The sequence below is a fragment of the Crocodylus siamensis genome, chromosome 5 (genome assembly GCF_052110815.1).
Source record: "Crocodylus siamensis isolate JL-2025a chromosome 5, ASM5211081v1, whole genome shotgun sequence".
NCBI lineage: Eukaryota > Metazoa > Chordata > Crocodylia > Crocodylidae > Crocodylus > Crocodylus siamensis.
In genome coordinates this window covers 120,569,347-120,581,802 of record NC_143399.1, presented here as the reverse complement: position 1 = coordinate 120,581,802, position 12,456 = coordinate 120,569,347, and the positions used below count along the sequence as shown (strand labels likewise).

The 12,456-nt window shown below is 42.2% G+C and overlaps 1 protein-coding gene across 2 annotated transcripts in view; it reads left to right on the top strand.

The window, feature by feature from the left end:
• The first annotated feature begins 317 nt into the window (after positions 1–317).
• Positions 318–12,456, top strand: part of RALA (RAS like proto-oncogene A) — a 48,978-nt gene continuing 36,839 nt past the window's right edge. Inside the window, exon 1 of one of the 2 annotated variants that reach the window (XM_090050073.1) lies at positions 318–456. The gene's annotated coding sequence lies outside the window, so the exon portion shown is untranslated. Of the gene's footprint in view, positions 457–477; positions 710–12,456 lie in introns of those variants that run through there. The other variant, XM_090050074.1, reaches the window with a different exon arrangement.

Here is a 12,456-nt window from a genome sequence, read left to right as displayed (position 1 = left end):
ATCACTGAAAAATGTGGCTTTTGGGTTAGTTCTTTTATCTGAAAATTGGGGATATTTTGTTTTTTAATGAAAGAAAAGCAAGATCCATCCCACTCCCACAGCAGACATCATTAGGTTCCAGGGCTAACACGGGACGGCGACGGCCCGCGCTCAGCTCGCCCCTCCCACACACGCCCCGCCCCTCCCCTGCGCTTGGCCCCGCCCCCTGTCAGCCCCGCCTTCGCCTCCCCTCCCCGCCCTTAGCCCCGCCCCCCCGAGCCTCCTCACCGCGCACCCCCGCTGGCGGGAAGGGGCGGGGCCGACACCCCTTCCCACCCCCGGAAGCAGCTGCGACGCTTGGCCCCGCCTCCTGCCCCACGCCCCGGAAGCAGTGTGTGGCGGCTGTGGCTGGCCCCGGCTCCTGCCGCCGAGCGGGCGCGTCTCGGCGGGCGGCGCTGCGGGGGCGGCGCGGGGCAGGTGAGGCGGTGTCCCTTGTCCGTCCCCGAGGGGTGGGTGTGTGGGGCCGGGGCCTCCCGCCCCGCTGCTCCGTGTGTTAAGCGCCGCCCCGTGGCAGCGCAGCGGGGAAGCCGGGCTGGAAGCAGCCGCCGGCCCTCGCCCGCTGCGGCCCCAGCCCAAACCGCGGGTTGCAGCTTTGCTGCCCTGCGCCGGCGGGGAGGGGCGTTGCGGCCCCCAAGCCTTTGCCTTCAGCGCCGCGTTTCTCGCTGCAAAGGTTAGTAGAAGGATTTGGGAGTATTTGCAGCCCCAGGCTGAGGGGTCTGGGTTGGAGAACGCTTGCCAGTTGTAGCGCCACACAGGGTCTGAATTACACTTGGAGTCTGCCAGAAAAATTGGGGCTGCTCATTGCTATGCCCTAAGAAAATTGGAGTCCCCCCAGGTCATGATTTTCAAATCTCATGGGTGTGGGGAGGGCTGTAGTCTCTTTTGGAGGAGCTCAGTCCTCCAAGGCTCCTGGATAATTTGAATCCTGATGGTGTTTGAACAATTGAGTGTTGCTTCATCAGGTGGATTCAGAACTGACTTGGCTGATTTGACTCGGAATACAAAATTATTTTCCGGACAAAAATAAAATGTCTAAGTAGACACTTCCTAAGGTGAGAGAGGTATTCCAGAAGAGCAATGGAGGATGATATCTAGTAATGGAAAACGGCTAGAGGGTTGGGCCAGGCAATCGTGCTCTGTCGGGGCGGAGGTGTCGGAAACCTCCAGCTTTGTGTGCAGAAGTCTCCAGCTGCCAATGCCTGTGTTGCTTCTCTTGCTTGGTTTCCACAGCAACACATCACACCTAGGATGAAGTCAGGCCTTAGGGGGTTAAGCAAGACTGAGCCATGAGGAGGGGTTTATTTGTAAAAGCAAATTGCTTACCTTCTGGGGGAAGCTGGTGCTTGGATTTCCTCCTTACTAGTTCAGTTAACAGCAGGTATTGTTGGGTATATAAAAGAAAAGTCTCTCTCCAAACCGATTTAATGGTAGGTAGCTCAAGAGAGACGGAGACCACTCAGCCTGTTCTGGTTAATATAATAGGATAAGGAAGTATTGAGTGACTTTTGCATGTTAAATGCCAATTCACTTTCTAGTCTACTCCTGTGACAACTCTTGTCAAGCATAACTGTCCCTAAAGTCCTTTTCAGGTGGTGAAGATAGTGTACTAAACTAGAGCCCCTGCACTGTTCTCTTTTCCTTGATTTTTATAGAGGTAGTTAGCTGTGGTAAGAATGAATAGTGATTCCCTCCCTTTCCTCCCTTCTTAAACCCTCTCCCCCAATCCAAACAAACAAACGAACAAAGCCCCTTGCATTGGAAATGAGCTGTGAACCATTGTCTTGCACTGGAACACTGGATTATTCCTCTGCTATTTATGCTCATCTCTGATTTTGGGTTACTTTGGGTTCTGCCTGGGGCTGGGAATGTCTAGTGTTCAGGGTGAACAAGCACATGCCTTAAGAATGAGCCATGGCATAACAAACTCTAGCTGCCATGGAGGAGCCCCCCAGTTAATCTGTTCTAATTCAAGAACCAATTTTGGTTCATTGCTTTTTTTTTTTTGCGCTGCTGTCATAAGGGATAGTTTATACTAACCACAAACAGTTTCATGAGTTGATGCAAGGGTGGGGTTCTCAGCGTGACTACAAAATGTGCTTGTGCAGTGATCTCATTCTTGCCTCTGTACATGAACTCTTTCTGGGAACAGTATGTAGAAATAGATGCCTCATAAAGTGAGTTTAATTGTGCCAAAAGAGCAATAGAAGATGATCTCTACTAATGGAAAGCAAGTAGTTAAGGGATGCTGACTAATAAGCTGTAATAGTTTACAGCCTGTTTCAGTTGTCTGTTTAGAGTCACTGTTGTAAAAACTATTATCTGTGCATGCATGCAAACATCTTGCTTTTTTTTAATCTTTGTGAGTGTGTTAGAAGATGTACTGATCCCCCTGAAAAATCATAACTGAAATGTTCCTGAAATGGGTCAATTCATGTTTAAAAAATAAAAAAAGAAATAGGAGGAAGGAAAAAATAAAAAGGCTCCCTTGTTCTGTGAACATGCTTAAGACCATCTTCATCACATTCAGTTTCATATACACCATCTTATTAGAATTTAATGTCATGCAAAGGACCTTATTATTTGGGAACTGACACATGGCAGATTGCTAATTCAAGGATTAGCCTGTATTGTGCTGTCAGTGTATTACTATTGTTGCTCTAAAAGATCTTTAAGCAGTAGGGTTGCTGGATATGATTAAGAACTATTTATTTAGAGATTTCATAGACATCAGGGCAGGAAGGGACCTCGGGAGATCGAGTCCAGCCCCCTGCCCAAGCAAGATGTCAAGCAGGAACTGAAGGAGGAAAAAATACATAGGTTTTAGTTATCTTTGTAAATTTATTAGTTAGTACTTGCTACCCTGTGGTGTAGACACAGGCCATCCCCCTCTGAATCTCAGTCCCACCCACCCATTCTGACCCCAGTGGCTCCTGCACTATAGACCTTTCCTAGCCCCTAACCTCCTCTACTTCTGACACACCCTAGTTTCCCCCCACCCCCACCCAGGAAATGGTCCTGCTTCTTATAAGCAGCCACTAATGTATATCGTCTATAGAGCTATAGCAGCCAATTAACTGGTCCTATTCATGCATGCGTGTTTGACAGACTTCAAGTAAAAATGCAGTGATGTTGATTATTTTGCTTCTAAACTATATTTAATCTACCTTTTGATATCTGCTAGCAACAGCCCTCTACCTAAGATGTTTTTGTTTGCTCAACACAATGTGGGCATAATTTGCACTATTAATATTGCTTGAGTTTATATTCCACATGACAGAACATTACCAAGAACTAAGAAAACAAGGCAACTTTGTTAATTATTTTAGAAAAAGCTGAACATCAGTAGCTTCCCCTAAACGCATTGTGCCTTCTAAATTACTGAGTTGTAAAGAAAATGTTTTTATGATTACTCTGGATTTTGCAACATTCAGAAAATCCAAGCTGGAAAGCCTCCCGGCTGAGTGTTATTGCATGGAGAATCCAAACTTAAATGCGTTTAGTCCTTGTACGTGCAGAGTACACTACCGTTGTGAACCACAGTCAGCTTGATCCAAAACATGCTGCTCCAGTGCTGATATCACTGCTCTTCAGTTTGCCCAAGCTGGAGAATGGTGATCACTGATCAGAGACTGGTCAGTTTTAATCTTGTATATTGAAATTCAGGTCAAGTTCAGATTGCTTGGGTTCAGGAACTGTGAGTTGCCACAGAAAGCTACTCTAATGCTTCTTTTGGATGAAATGCAAGTGAGAGCTGCAGGGAGGAGAGTTACATCTGAAATAAGCATCAACCTCTTGTAGAAATGTAGTTGGCTCTGCCTAGCGGGTTGTCCAGTCTCTTGTATTGCTGATCTCTTGTAGGCTTGAGCTCCTGCTTGAGAGGGCCAGTACGAATGTGGGTGGGTAGAAGAGTAATACTGATGTTGTTAAGTTAGAAAAGAGGAGTAGAGGTTGGAGGGAGAAGAAAGGTGAAAGAGATGCATGGGAGAAGTTAGACAACATGACAAGAAGTGAAATGAAATAAAAGCTCTTTACTCCAAACACGTTAGACTAATACCAGTGGAATTCATCAAACATTCAGTAACTGTGCTTACTAAACATCTAGACTAGTCAGCTTACTGATTAAAACTTGATATAACCTGTCTGGAGGACCCTGGTAGCAGCCCTGTAGCATTACATTTTAAAATGGTGCATGAATACAGAAAATGATATACGGTTTTAGTCTTAATCTTAGGGCTTGTAGTTTTGCAGTGGTAGGGTTGGGACCCAGCTACTAGACTTAGTTTTGGGACTAGCCAGCTGGCAGACAGACCTTTTAGCACTTGATATCTGTTTTACTCTGCTGAGAAATGCTAGCGCATCTTTTTTTCCCTGTATTGTTAGACTTAATCTCTAACTCTGATTCTAGTCTCCAGGATTCTGAGAATGCCCACGTAAAACACCCACACGTGCTCTTAATGATTTAGGCAGGCAGACATTTTTTTAAATCAACATTAACAGGAACAGGAGTGCAGAAAACAAAAGGCTTCCAGAGTTGATATTTTAATAAAACAAAATGGGAAAAATATTACACATAAAGTAATAATTTATTATGCAAATCATTCCATTGACTTAATTGGGGCTACCACGGAGGAAGGCCAGGCCTGCCGGCTTTTGCAGTGTGTATATTTTATACCACAAAAGATTAAGCTTGTACTGGCGTAACTGTGCTTTTGCTGGTGTAGCTTATTCCAGGCTCCTGAACTTATATTGTGCAGCTCTAGGTATCTTTGCTGGCAAAGTTATGCCAGACACAAATCTTGACTGACATCTTTATGCTAAGATTGCTCTGGAAGTTCTGGCAACATTTGGACTTGAATCACTTTGGTCATTGTATCACTCAAGGTTGCCAGAATGAGAGAAAGATAGACTACAGCCTTTTGGCGGGTTATTCCAACAAAGAATCATCTTGGCATAGAAACTATTAAAGGGCAAAATATTTACATGCTTGTTATAATCAGGAAAGCTGCTTGTATTTCTAGCATGTCTTAAGTATAATAACATTTGAACCTTAAAAGCTTTGTGCTTAAAATTTTTCAAGAAATAGAAATCTTCACAATTCACCATAGTGAATTCCCTAATGGTGTGTCTCAGACCCAAACTTGAAGCTTAAACATGCAGGAAGGAGACGTTCGTTATAAATGTCCAATGCTTGGGCCGTAAGGACTACATTTCTGACTGAGTTTGTCAGGTCATGCTTCAGTTCAGGTCAGTGCTATGCAGCCTTTTTTTATTGTGTGCCAAACTCTTAAAGATTAGAATTTGAAAGTCAGTTATAGTATAAAATAAAGATAACTAGTTGGTGTCAACATACAATATTGCACTTAACCAGAAGTGTCTTCCTGGCAGAGCTGCTGTTGGATAGGTCTATAGTTGACTAATACGTAGCTGTCATGAGAACAATATCCTCCATGTTGTCAACGCTGTATTACATTAGCCATGTTTATACTTGCAGGAGTGCCATGTACTGAATGGCAGGAGTGCCTTCTACTGGACATTACAAATCAACGTGCTGATTAGGCTTAGCTTAGACCAAGGGCATCAGACTTGCCACAGGCCAGATTTTGACAGCAATGACTCCTCCCAGGCTTAATTCACAGGGCCAGAAGGAACTATGATGGGACTTCATTCTGGCATTGGCACTGCCAATGGTCATGTCCATTGAGGTCCAAGAACCCCAAATTCTCTGGTAGGCCACACATACCAAGTTCCAGTAGCCTACCAGACTACCAGAGGGTTGGATGGAACAGTTCTGGGGGACATATGTTTGACATCCCTGAATTCAATTGTACTCTGAAACTCCATAAAGTAGTTCAGAGGTTGTCGATAGTGGGTACACGTACCCCCGGAGGTAGTTTGAAAGGTTCTAGGGGGTACGCAGGGGTGGCTGCACTCCATCCCCGCCCGCCCCATGCCACTGCCTCACAGGAGCAGGGCTGGGCTGGGGCCAGAGCAGAGCCACACAGATGCTGAGCTGCCTCCCCCTGCCACTCCACATCCGTCTGCTTGCCCCCTCCCAGGGTACACTTACTAAAAAGGGGACTGCAGAGGGTACACTTATTTTAAAATGTTGAAAACTCCTGAATTAGTCCATGGTTGAGTGGAAGCAAGATATACTTGTGGTAGAAAGTAGCAAGCAAAATGCAGTGCACAAGGAAGGGGGCAGATCTATGGTAAAGTCAGATTTGATTCAGAACTTATGAAGAAGAGCAGGTATATTGAACTAAATGACATTTTAAAAGAAACTGACTCTAAATGGTGTCAGGATGCAGGGGGCTAATGGAAAAACAATGGGGTTATTTTCAAGCAATATTCAACACAAAGTGCAGCACAGAAATAACAAATGTCTGTTACCACAGTGAAAAGAAAAAAATGGCTTCCCTTGAGAATACTTTTATTTCTTGATTGTGACATCTTGCTGAATGCTAAAACCAAGCTAGGTATAAGGATAAAATATGTGGATTTAAGAGATCTGGTACTAGTCTGAATTCTTCTTCCTCTTCTTGGCTAGTTTTAGTACTGGCATAGCAACTGCGTGGGTATTGGCTTAGGTACTCCAGGGTACTGGTTTAAACCACTGCAATTAAAACAAAGTAATCCCTTTTCCAGAATCTCTCAGCATTTCAAAGCTACTACAGTAAATAGTGGTATATCTCCTTTTAGTCAAGAAGATCACTTTTAGCTTGTGACAATGCAGCTCTAGCAAGGTAGCATACTACTGGTTCCTTTCTAGGGAAGAAACTCCTCAGTTTTGAAACCTGTTGGATGCAAATTTCAGCCATAATTATGTAATAGTGTTTGCTGTTGTGGGATCGTAGCTTTTATTTAGAAACTAGCTGTGTCTGCTATGAAGCACCAGATTCCATCCTTGTGTTAAAAGCTTTTTTTTTTTTTTTTAATAAAAGATAACATTAGCGGATGGCAACTTGAATACTGATGTGAACAGTACTATTTACCTTTCCTGTTCTGCCACCATAATAACAGTTAACATGTTTTCATCCGATTCTGTCATCAAGATAGCTGTTGTGTTCTTTCACATGGAAGCATGTTTGAATGGTTAAAATACCTCATCTAATATAAAAACAAGTTTTACTATGTATATCTGCAGGAAAAGTTTAACTTTGATGGCCTTTCTTAATTTGGATCAGTACTTCATGTGACTGGAGTAGTGACTTCATATTGAGTTTGCTTACAGGTTTCATCATTTTGTCTTAGATATTTATTACAAGTAAAGCTTCCTTTGTGTGCAGTCGTGAGGGGAAGAAGCTATATTACTGCATGAGGGGGAAGGAAGGGAGAAATGAGAATATGGCTCATGTGGCAGAAACTTGTGAAAATATCTCTTCTGTTTTTCTTTTTTACCAAGGAACAAATCTTCATAGCTTCTGAATATCTGCTTTACTTTCTCCTCTGCTCTTATAATTCAGAGCAAAAACAAATTCCTAAAAGGCTATTGTTAATGTCTTATAAAAGACACTTTTTTCCACTACATTGTAAGTGGAAGTTAAATCTTGGCTGCAAGGTTGGTTCTAAAAAAATGGAAGATCAGCTTGCCTTTTTCCCCTCTCCTTCCATTTTTTGAAGAAGTCCAAACAGGGCTCTGTAAAACTAAAAGATGCTAGTCTTAGTTAAATGGAATGGGTTGCCAAGTGAATGAAGCTATCTATAGTTCCTGTATCTGATTACATGTCTTGCAATTAAAATGAACCAAAAATTGTAGACTGGGTATTGCATATTGCCAGTGAAAAACGGACTGGGGTTTTGTCACATTAGATAATTTGAATGGCTTTATATTGGAATGCTTACCACCTAAATGATGCAGTTGTGTAGGCTTACAAAGTGAGTCAGAGGCATCAAGTTGCTTGGGGACTTGTGCTCAAGTATCATGTTGAATTGGGCATTGCCCACTTAAAGGATCATGCTGAGGTGTGTGCCTTGTGCTGTAGCATTCCTGAAAAGATTATTTCATATGGGACATATCTGAATTGAGTACTTTCTACCTACAAATATGGGTGAGTGTCAGAATTGAGTATTTTAGTGTTAGTGGTGCACATGTGCCCACTAACAATGCACAGTCTGCATCCAGCTTGTTTAGTGAAGATCACTTGTTAGTATAATCAGGCAAGGATTTTGTTGCTGTCATCTGTTATTAGACCAAGTGTACAATTGGGAGAGCTGTTGGGCTCTCAGGCACAAAGTGCCTTTCCTCTGATCGACATAATATCATTCCTGAAAGTAAGGCTTTTTTAATACCATGAGTTGCTTCAGTGTCCAGGTAGGTAAAACTTTTGGCCACAAATTATATGCGTTTTAGCTTTGTTCAAGGCCCTATAGGCACATATCTTTAATAGGTACAGGATCTGCAGAAGGGCAGGTAGAGTTGGTTGACTAGCCTGCAGAAAATATTTCTTTTGCATAGAGCCCCAGATGCACAAGCTGACCACCTAGGCTAGAAGGAGGTTGGGCCACCTGGGGTAAGTGTCCATGGTGGGTGATGGTCAAGGGAACCTTTTGACATTACTTTTTGGTGGGGACAGAAATGGGGCAGATGAAGATAGGGAGGATAAGGACCTGAGAAAAGAAGATATTGTTAGAGATGAAGAAGGCAAGAGACAAGGGAATAGGAGTTGGTAGGAAAGCATGGAAAGAGAGGAAAAAGGCCGAGGGGGGTTGTTGTTGCTTTCTTTTTATGGAGTAACTGAATGGGGATTGGGCAGGGGGATGCTGTTTCATCAAAGGCAGTGGATTGGGGGTGGAAGGTGGAATGCATTGCTTTTGAATTTGAAGGGGAGGTTCAGTTTCTATTGTATCTTTTAAAATATTTTTGCTTTGTATTGTAAACCACACTGAGCCCTTTTTTGGGGAAGGAGGGCATATACATTGAATGAATATGTAAATAAATAAATGCATTTGCAGTACAAACTTAGAAAGAAGCTCAAGGTCAGTACAACTGAAAAGTTTGGCACAGATTAAATATATATATGTTGAAATGAAAGAAACTGTTCTCTGAAGTTCTATGTCAAAGTAAAGTTACCTGTTCATGTGTTATGTTTTTGTTCCAAAGATAAGGGTAGGTTATTAGACCTTTAAATATAAAATTTGGTGATGGAGAGGAGTTTTTGGAGCTAAGCATAGGCTGAAACTGAGTGTTGATCATCATTCTAGTCTTGTAGATTCCAAAAGCAGGTGCAGTATATAAACACTGCCACTCTGGAGAAGAACAAGAGTTGGGGAGGAAGAAAAGCTGCCATTATCTTGTAAGTGATATGTACATTTTCCCTGTGGGTTTTGCTGTAGCCCTAAGTTAAATTTCTTGAAGAACTTTTGCCAAAGAAGAAATGATGCTCAATTTGATGGAAGTCTTATTCCAAACAGGAAAAAATTAAAAGCCAAATTCCTTTTTTTTTTTTCCAGCTTTTAGAAGAAATAATGATGCATCTCCTACCCAAATTTAGAATTGCACCATAAAAACTGTAATATTGACATTTTATCATTTGAATGGAACTCAACTCACTTTGTCACTAGCTGGAAACCAGAGGAATGATTTTTAGGGAAAACTCATTGCTTCCTTCATTTGAAGAAGTCTGGCTAGTCAGAATGACCTTTGAAACTGGCAATGTCAGGATTCATATGGGACGTGGCTATCTTGCAGAAAAAGAATATCTGTCCCCATGAGAGAGGTTTAAAACTAGCTTCCAGCTCCATACAAAACAGCCTTATAGAAGAAATCATGACTGGAATGAAAAGCAATCTGGAAAGTGAGTGTTTCCTTCTCATACATCAGCAATATTAAAGGTTCTGCAGGCCAGGTAGCAACCTGTGTTACACCCAGATAGTCCCAGAAACAATATCAGTGTTGCACAGATGCAAGCCACATGAGAATTTGGTGGTTTCTGAGGCACAAGAAGTAACTGAATTCTCCTTGGGTTTGGCAGAATTGGCTTGGCCACGCTCAGGATTAAAAAAAAAGTTTGACAATGTTGGTGAACTAGATGATTGAGGTCACTAAGGACAGATGCTTGTAAGAAGGTGCCACTGAAGTCACTTCAGAGTCAGTTGCTCTGTAAAATAAGCAGCACTGATCAAACTGAATAAGTTTATCTCAGATGTTCATACAGCTGGGCTACGCAAAAAACCCCTCTTAGAAGTAAAATAGTGAAAATTGAAAAATGCTACTTTAGTGGGAAACACCTAACTAAATTATTTATCCTTATTTCTTCACCACCATTAGCCATTTGTTCCTAAGATTCATTCCTCTCAGACACTTACATGAACTCTGACAGTTGCTATTCTTGGCTTCCCTGCTGCTATGAGATATTGAACTGTACTGGCTTTCAGGAACAGAAATTGAGCTTCTGGATTTGTCATAATTGCCCTAATTGTTAGGAGAAACCTCTTTAGACAGTGTACTCTGCTGATATGTAGAGCTTAACCTGAAATTGTTGATTGTAGGTGCCAGTCAGTAAACTATTTTAAAAAGTTCACTTGAATTAGAAGCACATTCCTAAAACTCAAAAGCATAGGATTAAATAAAATCTTCAAATGCAGTATTCCCTTCATCATAGTACAGTATAAGAAAATAGTTGCATTTCTATCACTGAGTAGAAAAACAGTGTTTTTGAAAACCTGGTCTTCTGTGCTCTGAGAAGGGGCAGATCGGAGGACCTGAATGTTAACATTGAACAGCTAGCACTGCTAATAAACTGCCCAGGAATATTTATGCTGAAGAAAGCAGGAGTTTTAATTTTGAAAATTTAATATGGACTTCAGCTCCAGTGTTTTTTAAATCAATAGCATGTAGATAAATCATGCTAGAGATTAGTAGCCTGGTGGCCTGTGGATTGGATCTGGGCTTCAGTGGCATTCTGCAACAGGGTGGGTTGGGTGTGGGCATCCTCCTTGTGCTGCAGGGGGAACAAGTGTTAACTGCAGGTACCCACCTCTAAGCTGGGATGGTTCATTCTGGCCAACAGCCAGAAAAGGTTGCCTACTCCTGAGTAATGGAGTTCAGTAACTATTTGGAGCAGCACAAGTTCTTGCTTTACTACCTTGTAAATAGGCCGCATGTAATTGTAATAGAAAACTTTATTATTGGGGGAGAATGATTTGCCCTGTGCCAAACCACTGTGATCTAAAATCTGTGTATGTTCCCTTGCTGTGGGCATAACTTTAGTGTGACAGGAGTCAGAGCTCTTTAGGTAAGGCATAACATGGATATTGCCAGCATTAGGTATTTGGAGGAATTTGTATGTCTGATTTGACTGTCTGACCCTTTTTTTTTTGCACAGTGTATTGAAGTGATCCAGCGTACTGTGGATGATGTGCTTTAAACTTCTGTCTTAAAGCAACAGTAGTGTTTCTGAATTGCTTTTCAAGCCATTCTTGCCTATTAAGCTACTCATGATTGGACCATCTTGGAGTCTATGAGCATTGTCAGTGTCTGATGGATATTTAGCTGTCTAAAAGTATGTTGGACAAAGTTGTTTTCACGGTACTGTAAAAATGCTCTAAATTTGAGACGTCAGATAGTGCCACTGGTTTTAAATGTGAAACGTTGTGCAGGTCTGCAGACTGTGTAGTAAGGATGCAGGTTGTAGCCATATTGTTCTACAGGCAAAAGGAATTGGAACTTGTGGCAGAGGTGATGTGTTTTCTTAGGCCAACTAGATATTTGGGGGAAAAAAATCTTTATTTGCAAGCTTCTGGGCACGCTCACCCTTCCTTCGGCATAGGAGAGTGCGAAGATTGTAAAATGTCTCCTAGGTGGAAATGAAAATTCATATTTTACAAGAGAGCTGAAGGTGTTTTAAGATCTCCTGGTTGGTAAAGTTCATTTTTTTTGCCAGTTAGGTTCAGATAAAAGTTGGAACAGTGTTTTTACCTTGATGTTGGCTGGTGTCAAGCAGGATGTTGAATTGTTTCCTTTGATTATGATTTGTGTGTAGTAGGACACTCTTGTGATCAATAAGTGTTGGCATTGACTGGAAAAAAACAAACAAACCCCAAACAAACCATCAAAAAACAAAGAAAAAAATAAGTAAGGTATGGATATCTCAAGCCTCTGGTGCATTTTTGTTTCATTACACCTGAATATAGAGGGACAAAAAAAATAAGCCTTTTGGAATAAATAGTCCCATCTTCACCATGCTGCTCAGAATTCAGATGAGGAGCACATGTTTGTCTCCTTGGCTTTCCATCTGCAACCAGGCACAGTTAACCTCAAGGCTACATTGTTGTAGTCTAAGAAAAACAATAGAACAGGGGTTCTGAACTCACCCCAGGCTGGATCTAGATTGCCAGAGCCCCTCCCAGGCTGGGTCTGGAGCCAGGGGCAGCTGTGGTGAGTATGGGAGCAGGCTGGGCATTAAGTGGCAGCACAGG